Source organism: Dromiciops gliroides, chromosome 1, assembly GCF_019393635.1.
Source record: "Dromiciops gliroides isolate mDroGli1 chromosome 1, mDroGli1.pri, whole genome shotgun sequence".
NCBI classification, from domain to species: Eukaryota; Metazoa; Chordata; class Mammalia; order Microbiotheria; family Microbiotheriidae; genus Dromiciops; species Dromiciops gliroides.
In genome coordinates this window covers 286,569,330-286,587,679 of record NC_057861.1, presented here as the reverse complement: position 1 = coordinate 286,587,679, position 18,350 = coordinate 286,569,330, and the positions used below count along the sequence as shown (strand labels likewise).

At 38.0% G+C, this 18,350-nt stretch overlaps 1 non-coding gene across 1 annotated transcript; it reads left to right on the top strand.

The window, feature by feature from the left end:
* The first annotated feature begins 1,368 nt into the window (after positions 1-1,368).
* On the top strand, positions 1,369-1,470 carry LOC122737734. The gene has a single exon (XR_006354524.1). It is a non-coding gene; the product is annotated as a U6 spliceosomal RNA (small nuclear RNA).
* The last annotated feature ends 16,880 nt before the right edge of the window (positions 1,471-18,350 follow it).

Genomic DNA, 18,350 nt, shown 5'->3' with positions numbered 1-18,350 from the left:
ATTCAAAATCATCTCATTTGTTTTATTTTCTTAGAATTATATGTCTCATTTTGGTGAGACTATTGCCCACTTATTCCTTTAGCTGTTTTGAGAGTAACCTATTCTGTACAAGCAGTAATCCCTGACACCACTGTGCACAGTAGAAAGTGCACTAAACTCAAAGCCCTATATTTGGGGTAAAGGAGCCCAAGTTTGAGTGCTAGCTCCTCTTCCTGTGGACTATGTTACCTTGAGCATTATTTAACCTCCCTGGTCAGTTTTGTCCCCCTGTAAAAGGATGGGGAGGTGGGCTATCTGATCTCCAAGACCCCTTCCTATGATGTTCTTATGGAGGCTGCTGGTTTATTGGTCCTTGATACATAACTTCTTAGAGATCTTCACTGACACAGAATGATTGTCTCATACCTTTATATGGTTTTGAGTTAATTTTGCTGATTTACTAACTTCTTTATGGGGGGGAAATGATTTCACACCAGCAATAAAGGAAAATTTTCATAAAATGCTAATTGAGTTGAAGAAAACAAATGCAAGGGGGAGGTGACTCAGACCTATTTAATAATTATTGGCTAATGAAATCCTAATAATGGGTTTACTGGATTAAACTCAGCTGCCAGATGTCAGATCAACTCCAATCTAATTCAATGTGAGGTCACCTACCCTGTGAGTCTTTTGTATCATTTTGTTTGCTTTATCAGTATATAGAATCATTATATTACACATAAGAAAACAGAAGTAGGAAGAAAAAATCAATAACTGAATGAGAATTCCACATTATTCCCCCTTCCCTATACTCTACAATCCAGCTAAAGTATCCTTTTCTCTGTTGTTCACACCTGCTACTCCATCTCCCATCTCCATCCATACCTTTCCACTGGTTATATCCCATACCTGGAATATACTGCCTTCAGCCTTATAGAACCCCTCTCTTCTTCTGAGATGCATCTCATGAGCTACCTTCTACACAAAGCCTTTCTATTGTGTCCTTCATTCCTAACTCACTGGCATTTATCTATTTTGTATGTATTTATATTTATTCTCTTTATGCTTGTTATAATGTACATGTAAATATATACATATATGCAAATATGTATACACATACAAATATATTGTATATGTATGTGTGTACATACACATACATATTTATATACACTTATTATTTCTTCCATAAGAATTAAGCTCCTTGAAAAGAGGGATTATTCCATTCTATGTATTTATACCTTCTGTATAGTGCCTGGCAGACAGCAGGCACATAATAAATGCCTGTTTAATTGATGAAAATCAAATCATGGTCATGTAGCATTAATTAGATAAGGAGCTTGTAACTGATTTATTAGGTGAAACGAGCTCAATTTCTTGTATAAAGAGTAAGAGTTAATACTCACTTCAGCAGCATATATTGGAATGATGCAGAGATTAGCATAGTGCCTGCACAAGGAGCAAATGCAAATTTGTGAAATGTGTCCCTTTTTTAATGAGCAAAGCTTACTCTACTCTTTTACAATTCTAGAATGACTGCAAGATCACAAGCAGAAATTATAGTTGCTTTCTTTTAGCCCAAGAACTATTGTCATAGGCCTCACATATTATTATAATGTCTCATTGAAAAACCAATGTGTGTAGAGGACTGAGGGTTGGTTTCCCTTCCCAATTTCTCAGGAAAAATTTGCCTCCTGCTTCCTGTAGACTATCTCTTGTATATGTAGAAAAGCATCTTGTCTATATACATTTACCTTTCACAAAACTCATTGAGTTTAAAAACAGATTTGGGGAGGGGATGATGGAACAGAGGCTGAAGGCAGGAGCAAGCAGCAATATGGCATGGTGATTTTAAGTCAAAATTAAAATCCTACCTCTAGTATCTGTGTGACTTTCGATAAGTTACTTCACCTAAATGGGCTCCAATTTCCTCATCTGTAGAATGAGGAGATTTAACTAGACGTCCTCCCAAGTCCATTCCATTTCTAAATCTATGGTTATCTGAATGATGAATTAAAATGTGTCCTACCAGTGGTTTGCCAAAGACAGAATCTAGAACTTACCAAAAATACAGTATATGTTAAATAAATGTGCTGGCAAAAAAAAAGAATGTCACCAGAAAAATATGTGTTTGTGTATGTGTGGACATGTGTGTATATACACATATATGTTTGTGTTTGTGTAAACATACATATGTGTATACACACATACATATATGTGCTTGTGTGTGTTCAACCCCCTTATATGTACATTGAGTGATTCACCAAACTTCACACTTACTGAAGGCTTCCAACATTTGGCCAAAGCTATAAGTTCTTGGAACACCTGACCTAAATGAATATTGTCCTCTAGAATGATATCCTAAATTCAGAACCCATTGCCCTCCAGATGAAGCTGTGATGTCATTCTCTGAGGTAAACCTCCAGCCTCCAAAAGAAGATATAGAGTTCCTTCAGCTCAGTTCCTACATGAGCTCTTTTCTGATCCCTCCACCCTCACCCCTTCTAGTAGTTATTTGCATTCTTTGTCCTGTTTATAATTAACCTCTGTATGTATTGTGTCCCCCTAATAAAATGTAAGCTCCTGGAGAGCAGGCATTTTTTCCTTTGTAACTCCAATATCTAGAACAATGTCTTTCATGCAATAAGCATTTGATAACATTTAATAAATGTTTGAATTGAATGAAACCCAAAAAACCTTAAGGCTTCATCAATCCGTAAGATTATTTGGGTAAATGTAAGACAAAAACCTAAAGAGAACCCCTGGCTTAAAAATGCAAGATTGCCTATCAACTGCCTTGGATGATTACTCACTTTTGCATTTGCAGTCCAACTGCTGACAAACCAGGCTTTTTTCAATGGTTGTATGGGATATTTAGATTGTTCCCATAGTTCTATTTATAATGAGCCAGCTGGCTATTCAAGGCTTCCAAGCATTAAAAAAATGGGGATTGGCTGTCCATGCTTGCCAAACTGGCAAGGTAATTCCTTATTCCACTTAAATAAGCAGTATATTCTGGCTGAATTGAAGATTAGAAATCAAGATGGAGGGAGAAAAATAATATAAATGGAATGTAAATAAAACTTGGGGGAAAATAAGAATTTTTCCTGGTTCCTGAAGTTTATATTAAACCACCCTCCTATTTGTTCTTCTCCCTCCCCTCCCCCCCCATTGTTCATCCCTTTCTCATTAACAAAAATAATTTGATTCTTTCTAGTACCCATAAGATACATACATCATCCAGTACAAGAAATTCGTACCTTTCTCTCTTTCTCCCCACAACCTTCTTCATTTTCTCTTTGCTCTCACCCTCTTGACCATAGTAAATAAACAATGGGATAAAGTAGATGCAGACATAGGCAAGCTCTGCTATCACCATAGCTATAGTTATACATTCATCTTTACTCAGTGGTCATAGCTTCATTATTTGAAAATGAGACAGAGCACAGGTATGAAACATTCTAAATCAGAAACTAGACAACTATGACTCCAAATGCATAAAATTACCCCAAGGCCAATCAAACAGACAGATAGATATTAATGTTAGATAGAGATAGAGATAGATATATAGAGAGAAAGAGAGATATGACATGTGTGTATGTATATATACTTGCACACATACATATGTGTGTATATGTATGTATATAAATTTATGACCAAATACATTTTATATATGCATGTGCATGTGTATATGTACATATACACATATATATGACCCAAAACCATTCTCCAGTAGGCAAGTGGTCAAAAATATCAACAAATAGTTCTCAAAAGAACTGAAAATTGATTAAATGCCAACCATCCCGTCATTTGAGGCTCTTCATAATTCCATTTTGCCTATCCATTTTATTTTTCATTAACCCTCCAATGCTAACCTATTCTATTGTGTAATTTAAGATTCTAAATGTGGATTCTAATCTGTTCCCCCAGTTTTGGGGGAAACTGACTAAAATCACTGATAAAACGAGTTTAGGTTTTTAAGGGTTTATTGGAAAATAGAAAGAAAAAGATTGAGAACAGAATTCCAACAGCCTGGCATTCCTATCTTTCCTCAAATTTCCTGTGAAGTCCTCTGCCGCCACCACCACCACCATCAAGTCAGGAACCCAAAAGCGTGAGAGTTCTCCGCACAGGCTCCCTCTCCTCCTTCCTGTCTCCTCCCAGAAAATAGGAGGCTCCTCAAGTTGATTGGCTGGTAGCCTTGATAGACAGCACCCATGAGTAAACGTCATTTCCTGCCGCCAAGGAAAAGCCACAATGCCTCTGAGGCATTTTCCTCATGGCGGAGCTTTCCCACAGCAAGTCTCCAGTAGGTGGCATCATTCCAATCATTACACTATTCAGGCTACATGGAAGTTGTAAAAGGGCAGATTCCACCTCATTATATGGGAAATTTTCCTAACAAATATAACTTTCCAAAATTAGAATTTGCCACTTCAAGAGATAGTAGGTCACCTCTTCTGGGAGGTCTCTAAGCATATTCTGGATGAGTACTTGTCAGAACTGTTATCGTGGGGATTCTTTTGAGATATGAATTGGACTAGATGACCACTGAGATCTCTTCAAGCTCTAAAGTTCTATGATGAATATCCATACAATGCAATGCTGACTACTGATAGATGATTGCTATCTCCATGGTTTTGTTCATGCTGTTTTTATAGCTTCAAATACTCTCCCTTCCTGGTCAAAACAAATTCTATCCATTTCTAACTCTCTTCTCCTCCATGAAGCCTTCCATGATTCCTCCGTTTTATTTCCTCAGAACTCCTGTAGCACTTACAATCTGTATCACACAATTAAATACTTGATTACATAGTTTGGGGCACTGTCCATTAGTTGTTTCTTGTGAGAATACCCTTTCTTCTTAACAATTTTGTCAGCTTCTCAAGGGTAGAATTCATGATTTCTGTTTCCTTTGTATCCTTCACAGTTTTCTGTCCATAGTAAGTAGTTGATGCTATTAGGGTTGCAGTATCCCAGAGGACAATCAGCCAGCAAGGAATACAATACCACATGAATAATGAAAAAATTATTAAATAGTATTATGTGCCAGGGATTGTGCTAAGTGTTGGAGAAATAAAAACAAACAAGCAAACAAAGAACTTATATTGTAATGAGGGATAACAACATAAGGGGAAGCAAGATGAAGACTAGGAGGAGATGCATACTGTGCCATGATTTGGAAATAACCAAGAAGAGACTTGAAGCCCTAGTTTCTGGCAAGGTAAGGTAAAAACTAACCTACCTAAGAAAGCCCAGGTTCACAAAGGCAGAGTCCAGCTGCCAGTGGAAGATGGTATATGAACCTCTGATTTCATTACTATGTTCTCCCAGATGTGTATACTCCATCAGTGTAGGTCAGCACCTTTTCTGTAATACATTGCCTAGAACAGAGGTTATATCACACTCACAATAGATGGTAATTTGGGGGTTAAGGGACTAATAGTTGAAGGAGTTTGGAGAAGGTTCATATAGAAGTTGGCATTTGAGCTAAGTTTTGAAGCAAAGAAAAGATACTAAGAGCAAAGGTGAAGAAGGGAGAGAATCCCAGGTGTTGTGTGGGAGTGGGGTAGCCAATGCAAAAACATGGAGATATGAGATGGAGGGTATTGTGTAAGGACAAGCAAGAAGGTTCGTCTGGCTGGACTTTTTTTCCTGTATATTCCTAGTATCTAGTATACTACTTAGCATAGAGCAAATGCTATATACATGATTGTAGAGTTATAGTTGATTATGCTGGTAACATAAGGCTGAGTGCTGGGAATACAAAAAGAAGCAAACAAGATGATCTCTGTCCTAAAGAGCCTGCATTCTTACTTTACCCACTTACCACTGAATGTTAAAAAATAAATAAACAAATAAGCAATTATACTCAGAGCAGGAGGAAACAAAGCTCAAGAGAGTGACTATATTTATACATCAGAATGATAAGCCAGTTCGGGAGGGAACACTCATTTGAACTCAACATTTTGGCAGTCTTTGTTCACGGAATAGGCCATCTGTGGTCTGGCTGAAATGTTCTCTTTTCAACCTGTTCTGTAGGTCTCATCCAAACACAAGCCAAGAACTTTGGATATGTTTTCTCTTATACGTAGCCATGGTCCTGCACTTCTACTTTGACATAATAGAGTATTATATTTAAAAAAGATAAACAAATAAATAGATAAATGAATGAATAGATAGGGAGGGAGAAGGGAGGGAGGGAGGGAGATGGACAGACAATGTCCTGGGACTAAGAAGTGATGAAAGTGTAACTGACTAACTCTGGAAAGTTTGACTGTATTACTACTAAATCATTTGAATGTGGTTACTATGCTTGCACATTTATAAGTACACAAGGTCCCCTAGAACTGTTCTTTAGCATGCCTCATCATTTCCATCCCTGGGAACCTGAGGCCCTTTGTAATTGTTGCCACTGCTGCTACTACCTTTGAGACCCTTAAACTTCCATGAACAACAAAGAACTACTGTATTGTGTGACAATTTCTAAGAGAAGGATCACTTAACAATCCTCAGCTTTCAGAAACTCAGGGAAAATCCAGTAGTGGAACATCTTTCTGTCTCTACTTCCAAAAAAGATAACTTCATCAAGCTAGATTCCATTTCTAAACTACTCTGAGAAAGAACAGCCTTCCTCTTCTAAATCTTCATTATTTCATTCCTTCCTCATATGTCAGGAGAAATAAATAATGACAAGTTATGTAATCAGTTTCCATCACCAAACATAATAAACAAAAGATTGGTTTCTTTCCCAGCAGTTGTCAAATTCTCTTCCCCCTCCTTGTCTTAGGCACCAATGTTATGTATTATCGATAGAAAATTATTCAAAAGAAGAAAAGATTTTTTTAAAAAAAATATGAGTTCTAGCCAATTCCTGGTTTCAGTCTCCAGAGAGAAAATAAGCAAGAACAAGACCCACTACATACACCCAGTTAAACCAAAATAAAAGTCACAAGAGTGAACAACTTATTAGAAAGGGAAATATGGGGCCAAAGGAGTGTTTGTTTTGAGAGCAGCTGGAGAGAGTTGGAAAAAAATCAGAAGTAAGTTAATCAAGTGACCACAGGATCATAGAAGTCGATCTAAAAGGGATCATAGAGGCCTCTAGGACAATTCACTCATTTTAAAAATGGGGAAATTGAGACCTAGAGACATTCAAGGATTCTTCCAAGGTCACATGAGAAGAAGGAATTAAGACCAGGTCCCTTGAATATTCTAGTCAATATTCTTTCTATCGTACATGTTGGTGCTAAGAGTCTGATCTGATTTTATTTTTAAAGCAAGAGAAATATATGTGTTTACATGTGTACATGCATTTTTTAAACTAAAGCACAACTCCAATGCTTCTTTGTAGTGTGAAGATGACCTATCAAAGGTTATGCCAGACATTAATCAATATACTTTGGGAACAGAAATTCAACCACATCTGAATCTGGCCAACTGTTTTATCATCTAGTCCACATCTCTCCACGTTATCCAGTTAGATAGCTTGGATTGGACTTTCTCAAATGCTGTGCTGAAATCTAACTAAATTATATCCATAGCATTCTCCTGCTCTGCGCATTTAGTAACTGTCAAAAAAGGAAACAAGATTTTTCTGATATGACCTGTTCTTAATGAACCCATGGTATACTTTTCTAGATGTCCACTATTCAGCTCTTTGGTAATCAGGTCTAGGATTTTTGGCAGGAATAATGTTCAGATCACTGGTCTATAAATGCAAATTCCATTCTCTTCTCTTTTGTTGAAAATTGGGACATTTGCTTTTTTCCACTCATCATGTCATTTTTCTTGTTCTTGACAGTCTTTCAAAAACTTTTGGCCATGACTTGGCAATTACATCTGTCAGTTGGACCTTTTGGTATCTAGGAATATCACTCATATGTTTCAAGTTCACCTGGGTCAGGGGACCTGAACTCTCCTAAGCAACTCAATGCTTTCTTATTACCTTCTTACATATCTTGGCTATATCAACTTAACCACTTTTGTTCAGTCCTTTACAGTTCAATAATAGCTATCTTTACCAGAAGAAAACAAATGAAATAAGAATTTATCAATTCTGCATGTATTTTGTCCCATCCACCCTCAAAGTAGTGCCTTCCAACGATCCTTTCTTGACCAGCATAGTTTAATTTGTTTGTTTTCCTCTTCAGCCTCAGCTGACTTTGAGCTTTAGCATTCCTGATACTTTTTTTTTTAGTTTAGAAAGAATTTTGTTAGACCCTTTGGTAGAGAAGAAAAACCAGAAGAAGGCTCCTTCCCCAGCAATTATATGAGGTTTCAGAGAAGATGGATGGAAATTTAAAACTGTGCTCTTAGAGCACAGCATAATTGCAGTTAGCACAAAGGAAACATAAGATGAGCAAATCTAGACACATCTCCATCCCAAATATTCAAACAGACTATTTGTGCTCAGAAGAGTAGAGCCTTCTGAGCTTGTATTGGAAACTGATCAGCCAAGTCAAATGTACTCCACGTATCTTGACCCCAACATCATGATGACAGTAACTTGAGTAGGAAGGAAGAACAGCCAGTAGGCAAATCCCACTATGCCATTAAACTATTTTGTAGAGGGTAGTTTTTAGGAAAGGTGCATTGAGATGTATCTCGGTAAACATAAACATTCAAATTAAAGTTGATTGAGATGTAAGAATAAACACAAATCTAAGGAACTAAAAACACATTCATTGAGTGTACCCAAGAGTTGAGTGGGGTACATATACATATATTACGAATGCGGCAAAAATTTGGGGGGGTAAAGATTAATATTTCCATTTTTAGCTAACTCATGTGAGAAGGGCCACACCTGACCCACCCCAAGGTTACAAAGGCAGCTTTTTGAAGTACCTCCCCTTTTGGGGGAGGGGAGATTGAACACTCCTGGAAAGGAGGTGGGCTACTTCCCATACCAAGCTCGCTCTGGTTCTTTCTGCTGGGGCCCTTGACGTGGCACGTGCTGGTTCTTGGTCTGGGGGGCTGTTCAGGCTTGGGTGAGTTAATGATGGAAAACCCTAAATTCCTTTAAACTAGCTTAATTGGAAATCAGTCTGGGGTTGCATAGGTTAAGTTTAAAGTTAATAATATTCATCTGTATTTCCATTTTCCTATTTCCTTATCTTTGATTTTTATTAGTTTCACCTTTGTTGTTTAATTAATTCCCAAGTAATAAAATCTGATCCTTTTGTGAACTAAAGCTTAGAGGCTCCTTTCTTATTGGCCTGGAAGAAATATCTAAAAAAGGGCTGTTCAGAGGGGAGGGTTAAACCTTAAAGGTATCTCATATTTCTGGGACCGCAATATTAAGTCAAGTCACCCAAATAATGCTCAGTATATCAAATTTTGGCCCTCACACCATCCAGCTTCCCTAGGAACTCTAAGATTGGCCAATTTCATGATAGGTTCAAGCAACATTAAAAAATAAGGTTTTCCAAACAATATAATAAAATATTTGCTATAATACCCTATTTGGGGTATTCTCATAAGCAGAAAGCATAATTTTAGAAGCAGAAAGTTGGATTTATGGTTTCAAAGAAAGTTCACTAAAATAAATTTACTGAATGGTGTCTTCGTCGCTACCTATCTATCTCCCTTAGAGCTTAATAGGATTCCTTTAAGGAGTCAGGGACCAGATTGGTGACAAACTTTTCCCAATGTCTTCTCCCAAAGGTATCAATTTGAGTAAATCTCAAGGGCAGTAAATCAGGTGATTGTAACGATTGGAATGACACTACCTGCTGGAGACTTACTGTAGAAGAGTTAAGGGAAGGTCTTTCAGGGCAAGACCAGGAGTCTTTTCTTTGGCATCAGGAAGTGATGTTGGCTAGTGGGAGGAAGAAGGAAGAGACTAGCGCTCTGTCTCGCTCTCTTTCCTGAAGACTCCGGCGGAGAAGGGAGCTAGAAATGCGCTCTCCCTTTAATAGATAGGAATGTAGGCCTTTTCTTCTCTCTTTACCAAATTCTTATTCTCCTTAATAAATGCTTAAAAGTCTAACTCTTGCTAAAGCTTATAATTTATTGGCAACCACTCAGATATTTTAGACAGACTAGCTAGAATTTTAGCCCTTAACAGGATTAAACTTAAAACAGGAAAAAAAGTGTATGGTGGCCATGTCTATCACAAAAATCATAATCCCATGCTTCCCTTAACATAATATAATTTGAACAAAGTTAAGCAAAGGAGACAAATCTCCTTAAACAGACTCTACAGGTGAACTAAATCAGGTTACAGATTAAACCACAGTTAGAGGGTTTACAAAGCATTGATTTAGGGGAGATTAACATATCACCAAGGTAATCCAGGAAATCCCTTGTCAAAGAAGAAATTCCTTGTCAAGGAAGAAATTCCTTATGCAGTTAACTATCTAGCCAAATTAGCTAAAGGAGTTGACAAATAATTAAATCATTTTAGGAAGCTCAAATTTCCCTTTGGCTTTTACCTGAGGAATGTCCTGACACTTTTCTCATAGGGGTTGTACCACACTTGTGTATTTATGTTTTTCTGCTCTTGATTCCATTTCTTTTCTCTTGACACCCCTTCAGTGATCTCGTCCATCCCTTTAGGTTTAATTATCATGAACTATTCAGGTAACTTCCAAAACTCTATATGCAGCCTTATTCTTTCTACAGAGCCCTTAATCACTAAATTCAAATGAGCTAGGCATGATGGACAGATAGTCAAACCCTCCAAAAAAATTGATCTATTATGTCAGGATTCTAATCAATCAACAAGCATTTATTAAATACTAATTATGTGCTAGGGGCAGGTAGGTGATACTGTGGATAGAGTGCTGAACTTGAAGTCCTGAGTTCAAATCTGGTTTCAGACACTTACTTGTTGTGTTACTCTCGGCAAATCACTTAACCTTGTTTGCCTCAGTTTCCTCATCTGGAAAATGAGCTGGAGAAGGATGTGGCAAACTACTCCAGTATCTTTGCCAAGAAAACCCCAAAAGGGGTCAAAAAGAGTCAGTCATGCCTGAAAAATGACTAAGCAACATTATGTGCAAGGCACTGTGCTAGATTTTGAGCATATAAATATAAAGAATGAAATAATCTCTACATTCAAGGAGCTTATGTTCTCATGGAGGCAACACTATGTGTATATGGATATGGATATGGATATGGATATGGAGACAAATATATGCACACATATATGTGTATACATACATTTATATAAACATATATACCTCTATCCATGATCTATGTGTCTATGTATATGTATATACATACATGTATACACAAAGATAATTTAAAATAAACATGAAATAGTAAAATGCATGATCCTAAGATAGATACTAGCAATTGAGAGGATCAGAAAAGCTTCATGCAGTATATGGTACTTGAGCTGCATCTTAAAGGAAAAGAACTCTATGAAGAGGTAACAAGGAGGTCATATATTCCAGGAATGGAAGGTGACCAACACAAAAGTACAGAGACCAAAGATGGAGTGTCATGCATGAGATAAAGAGAGAAGGACAATTCAACTGGATTACAGAATAAAGGAGAACGAATAATCCCCAATGGAACCGGAAAGATTGGTTGGAGCCATGTTGTGAAGGGTTTTTAAAGCTAAACAGAGGAGTTTGTATTTGATCATGGGGCAATAAAGAGGCAATGAAGTTGAAAGAATAGGGACCATTCCTGTACTTTAAGTAAAATCAGAAGGACTTGGCCTATTTACCATGGTCCCTTGCACTTGATTAAATTAATGAACCTACTAATTGGAAATTTCAGGCTTAATGGGTATTTTAAAAGTCAATGAACTCCTGAAAGAACCCCTCAGGAACATCCAATAGGTAGTTATTTTGTGTGATTTAGGTTAGTGGCCCAGAAGGCAACATACCCTATTAGGCAAAACACAACAAAGGAATTCCTGAAAGTTTGAATTACTTGAACAATTTGCATTGGGCAGTTAATCTTTGTAGGTGCTCTTTGCCTGATGAAAGAGTATGAAAGACTCAGAGTGCTACTGTTAGGCAGAACAATTGACTTCAACAGCTACCAGAGACAGGAATTTACTTCCTAAAAAGTTACAATTGCCCCCTAAGAAGATAGTTGTTTCCTTTGAGAGTGAAAAATTAGAAGAGACAGGGGAAGCTAGGTGGTGCAGTGGATAAGACACTGGCCCTGGATTCAAGAGGACCTGAGTTCAAATGTGGCTTCAGACACTTGACACTTACTAGCTGTGTGACCCTGGGTCACTTAACCCTCATTGCCCCACCCTAAAAAAATTAGAAGAGATAGAGATCCAACAAAAGGAGGCAAATTTAATCTCATAGGAATCCCTGGGGGCAGCTAGGTAGCACAGTGACTAGAATGCCAGGCTTAGAGTCAGGAAGACTCATCTTCCTGAGTTCAAATTTGGTCTCAGACAGTTGCTAGCTGTGTGACTATGGGCAACTCACAATCCTGGTTGCCTCTGTTTCCTCATCTGTAAAATGAGCTGGAGAAGGAAATGACAAACCACTCCAAAATCTTTGCCAAGAAAACCCCAAATGGGGACATGAAGAGTCAGACACAACTGAAATGACTACAAAACAACAAGGAATCACTGATAGTATGAGTATCATCTCTGGAAAGTGACTGTGGAATCATACACCTTACTGAAAACAAAGATAAATGTATTTTATTGGAGATGATGGTGATAGAGAAGTGTTGTTATTTAAATACACAGATTATATACATATGTGTTCACACATATCTATGTATATATGTCAATGTGAGGAAATCCAAGAATTAGAGAGGAAATGAACAGTAAAGAACATTTGGGAAAAGATAAAGGAAAAATTTTAAAAAGAAATAAAGAAAGAAATTATATTGTCATTGGATTAGAGGACAGATCACCTGGACAGAAACAGTGAGGTGGCACAATGTATGAAGTGTTGACCTTGGATTCATAAAGGCCAGACTTAAAGTTTGAGCTCAGCCACTTACTAGCTATATGACCATGGAAAAGTCACTTAACCTGTTATGCCTAAGTTTCCTCATGGGTAAAATGGGAATAATTATAGCAACTCCCTCCTAGGGTTAATGTAAGAATAAAATGAGACAACATTTAAAATTTATCATTTGCAAACATTTAAGTTTTACATGAATCTATGCTACCATTATATTGAGGAAGAGGGGAAAGAGGAGTTTGGGAAACTAACTTGTTACAATAGCTATAGTAGTGATGAGGGACTTCAATTAGCCAGATATCAAAAGCATTTTCTCCTCCAAACATAAAAGCAAATACTGTAGAATCACCATCCCTGAAAGCCTTCAAGCAAAGGTTAGACAGTCATTTGTCAAGTACATTGTAGAGATGATTCTCATTCAGAACCACTCATTGGTTAGATGAGATGACAATCCCATCTCCCTTGCATTCAAAACTTCCCTAGAAGTTAATATTACTGGTGCTATGTGGGTCCTGCTGTCTTGCCCACTCAGCCTGGACTTAGCCATTCTCAGTTGGGCTCTACCTCAGTCACAGACCAGAGCCTGGCTCAGTTCACTTCTCAATTCACACAATCATAATCTTTTAGAGTTTCAAGGGATTTTATAATCCATCTAGTCCAACCCCCTCACTCTACAGGTGAGGAATGTGAGGTTCATGATGAGGAAAGAATTTGCCCACAGTAATCAAAGTAGAGGAGTCAAGACAAGAACCCAGTTCTCCCATCTCTAAATTCAGGCTCTTTCTTCTACTGTTTGGAGGCACCATACTGGTGACAGTCCAAGGAAAAATGGCTAGGATGGTTATGGGCTTTGAGATTATACAATATAAAGATGAACTGAAGTTATTAGGATGTTAAAACTGGGGAGGAAAAAATATTTCAGAAGGGGAGCAGCATAATAGCTCTCTCTTCAAGCATTTGAGTGACTAATGATATGGAAAAGTATTAGATGCTCTGTTTAGCCCCAGAGGGTAGAACCAGAAACCATGAGAAGTTGTAGGAATTTAGGTTTTGGCTCAACTTAAGGAAAGATTCCTGACAATTAGAACTATACATAAGTAGAATGGACTTCCTTGGCAGACAGCTCCCCCTCACAAGAAATCTTCAAAAAGAAGCTGAATAACAATTTGTTGGAGCAGGGAGGGGGAGTTATTGCTGAAGGCATTCGTAGTCAGTCATGTATTTGTGTTAGGTGGTTTCTTAGATCCCTTCCAACTCTGAGATTCTCTGATTCTGTGAATGGTGATGCCACACTTAGAAACTCAGGCATTGGAAGGAGGAACAGACTTAGAAGAAAATACAATAAACTTGGTTTTCAACATGTTGAGTTTGAGGCAGTGATAGGAAAGTAAGATATAAATGTTCAAAAAGCACTTGCAGCTATAGAGCTGGACAGAGCTCATAAGACAAGTCAATATTGAAAATTCACATTTGGAACTCATTTACATATAAGTAGTAATTGATGTTAAAATTGAAATGATGAATGAGATTGACAAGAGAGAGATAGAAAGGGAAGAGAAGAAGCCAAGTTCCCTTCGCCATGTTCTAGTGTTCCTTTCTGCAACAGGCTCACTGCAATCCCAAACTAGACTTCCCCTCTCAACTACAACTATTGCCTGCCTTTGTTAATTATGTTGGGCCAGGAAAAATGCATCATCCAAAGTCTTCTGGACTCATGAAGAAAAAGGGATGCATCCAATATCTCATGGACTTACACAGATATGAGCCTGAGGAGAGGACATGAGAGCTGGCTTTCAAAATGCACACCTCCAAACAGGTAAAGGCTTCCACCAATATTATCTGACCAAAAGAAGGTTTCAAGATCTGAGGGAACACTCTAGAAGTAAACAGAGTATTTATACCCAAAGTCTCATTAATGTGTCTGAATCATGAGGGTACATAGCACACTCAATCTATGACAATAACAATTCATCAGGGCAGAATGAGAGTGGAGAAAATTCTATCACTGCTCTAAAAGTCTAAAACTATGGGGAGGCCATTTATTTATATCAGGTAATAAATTATCTTGCTGACTCTCTTGGTAGCATGCCTCCTTATTCTTGGCATATCTCTCTTGATTGAAAGCTTTCTTTTGGACCCTGGTTTCCTGGTTCATTCTCATCCTCTTCAATTTCAGCTTTCTAGGGAAAAAACCTGGTTCCTAATCTGGTCTGGCTTTTAGTCTACCCTTACATGGATGCTGACATACTTTTCATCTTTCTCCAGGAAAGAAAGTATTTCCCTCAACTCCTCAATCCCACTGTGGGAGATTCAACCTATTATACTCCACCCCACCCCCCAAAAAAGACACACAGAGAGGATGATGTAACAGGCAGAGACCAAACTTGGAGCCAGAGAATATATGCTAAACTTGTATCCCTTATACATGCTTACTGTGTGGTAATGAGCAAGTAAATATCGGAGTGATATTTTCAATACATATCTTACAGAATTATTGTGAGAAAAGTGTTTCACAAACTTTAATGCCACATATAAGTGTGAGTTATTAATAACAAATCAAATTAATTTTTTTGTGGGGCAATGAGGGCCAAGTGACTTGCCCAGAGTCACATAGCTAGTAAGTGTCAAGTGTCTGAACCTAGATTTGAACTCAGGTCCTTCTGAATCCAGGGCCAGTGCTTTATCCACTGTACCACCTAGCTGCCTCCAAAGCAAATTTATTTTAAGGAAGGAAAAAAAATGAAAGAAGGAGAGGAGGGAGGAAAGAAGGAAGGAAGGAAAGAAGGAAGGAAGGAAGGAAGGAAGGAAGGAAGGAAGGAAGGAAGGAAGGAAGGAAGGAAGGAAGGAAGGAAGGAAGGAAGGAAGGAAGGAAGGAAGGAAGGAAGGAAGGAAGGAAGGATTATGGGAATGGAAGAAGACCCCTTAAATGTAGGCTGACACTGCCTTAAATGTGTATGTATGAGGATCACAAATTCCATCACCCCTTCCTGGTTTTACCATCTTCACCTTGGCCCTTATTGGGGTGTGATGTCAAGAAAAAAGCGAGCTCAGTGAAAAATTCCTAGCTTATGGGATCTTAGTTCACTGCATAAACCAGAAGAAATAACCTGTAGCTATCTCACAGTTGTTGATCTTTTTACTGCTACTCCTAAAATCTTTCATAGTAGAATAGTTTAAAATTGGGAATTATTTGTAATGTGTAAAAGTTGCAAAGAAAAAAAAAATATATATATATATATATAAGTCTAACCATTGAACTGTGCAGAATTAAGCTTTGATCTAATCATTTAACTCTGTTAAAGCAGGCTATGGTCTATCTTGCAATAAGGTTAGCTGGCCCCCACTGAAGAAAAGGCGATGGAAAAAAAGCAGCTACTCTTTAACTCCTCCTTATCTGATAAATTTTTGAGGTATGGGCAGAAAGTTTTTGTGTGGAGTAAAACACATTTGACTGAATTGGAAACACCTGATTGATAACTGATTGGTTTTGTTTCAAGTCTTGATAATTCCTCATATTGTTTTAAAGTATTATGTTTCTAAATTTTCTTATAATGTATAAATTGGTGAACAATTATATCAACTATAGAGGAAAAGCAATTTCTCTTACATCTGGATGATAGTGAAATGCAGATATAGACATTCTAATATAAGAATCTGGCTTTGTCATCTGTCTGCTATTAGTTATGCATTTTAAAACTCAATCAGAAATACCTCAAGTACAACTTATTTGACACGTACTCTTGTCACCTTAAGTCCTTTTTGATTTTTGTTCCCCCTGGTCTCTTAAATTATTGTTAAAGTCTGTTCCATCTAGGCTCAAGGCTTCAACCTCATGGCAGCTACAGCCGGTGCCTATACATCTCATCCCACCCACTGGACCTCACATCTCCTTGAACTCTCCTGACCAGGCCTTCCCCACTTTCCCCCTCCCCCTTGATTTCTTCAACCACACTCAGAATGAAGCAGATAGAAGAATCTTCACCCCTTTTCCTTATATAGAGAGAAATATGGAATGTTCTGAACATAGCATACCCCAGAAGTTTTCTGAGGTAAATCAAAAGAACCTTCTCCTTGAGAAACTAAACCAAAGGACAGACACACCTAACCAGTCTCCCCCACCCCTCATAGAGATGGGATTGGGTGTGGCTGCTGTCTTTCTGGCATGAGGGGGAGAGAGATGGCTTAAGAGATCCAGAGCCACCCCTCACCCAACTTCCCCCAGCCACCACAAGTGGGGGATGGTCCTCCACCAATAAGGGAACTTTCCACAGTCAGATGATCACCCCCATCAGTTCTCTATAAAAGGATTTCTCTGTGTTCTGCTGGAAAAGATAGGTATCTCAAATGGCCTCTGTGCTATGCCTTCTCCCCATGAAAAGTCCAAAGATTTCTCTCTTGGTTTCCTTTCTCAAGAACCCCAATAAACTATTATTTTATTCTAATTGGATTTGTGCACAAAAAGGTATAATTCTTTAAAGAGAAATTCCTAAGAACCCCTACCCCCAAACCCCCATCTATTTCCCTATAACATAAAGAAGGAAGGAAGGAAGGAAGGAAGGAAGGAAGGAAGGAAGGAAGGAAGGAAGGAAGGAAGGAAGGAAGGAAGGAAGGAAAGAAATTAAAGAAGAAAAAAAGAAATGGAGGGAGGAAAGGAGGAAGGGTGAAATGCAATAAAAGACTAAAGGAGGGAGGGAGGAAGGAAAGGAGGTAAAAATTCATTTATACAGTGCCAGGGTTGTGCTAAGGATTAGGGGATACCAAAAGAGCAAGCAAGATAGTCCCTTGCCTTCAAGGAGTTTACATTCTAATAAGAAAAGATTTTAAGCACAGAAAGGGGAGCTAGAGGTGAAAAGGAGGGAGAGGGATGAACACAGCAGCATGACTTGGGAGTGGCTAGGAAGTACATAATGGGTCACAGAACAAGCTAGATATGGAGAAGGTTTACCAAACAGAGTCCAAAATCCTGTAGTCTGAGATCTGAGTTCCAACTGGAGGAGAAAACCAAAGTGCAGGCAGCACAGTTTATAGAGAGCTGGAAATGTGTGTTTAGATAGCATGGAATTTTGTTTCTACTCTGGATTTGATCTTGGGCTAGTTGTAGATTTTCAGCCATGAAAGCTGACATATAGCATGATAGGCCGCAATGAATACTGAACTCAGACATAGTAGAGACTTGGGTTTTAACACTAACTCTGACACATGTTAATTGTGTGATCTTGGAAAAGTCCCTTAGCTTCTTGGAGTTCGCATTTCCTGATCTACAAAATGGTAGGATTTTTGTTCTACCAATTGTATTCAGTTGTTGTAAGGAAAAGAGTTTGTAAAAAACCTTTAAGAGCAATAGAAATGTGAGTTATTTATATAAAAATACTAGTTATTATTTCCTTAAATTTAAAAACTTGGATAGCTTACTGAGCAATTTAAAGAGTTTGTAATCACACTTATACTTGCTAGGAAGTAATACCTCAGTTTCACAAC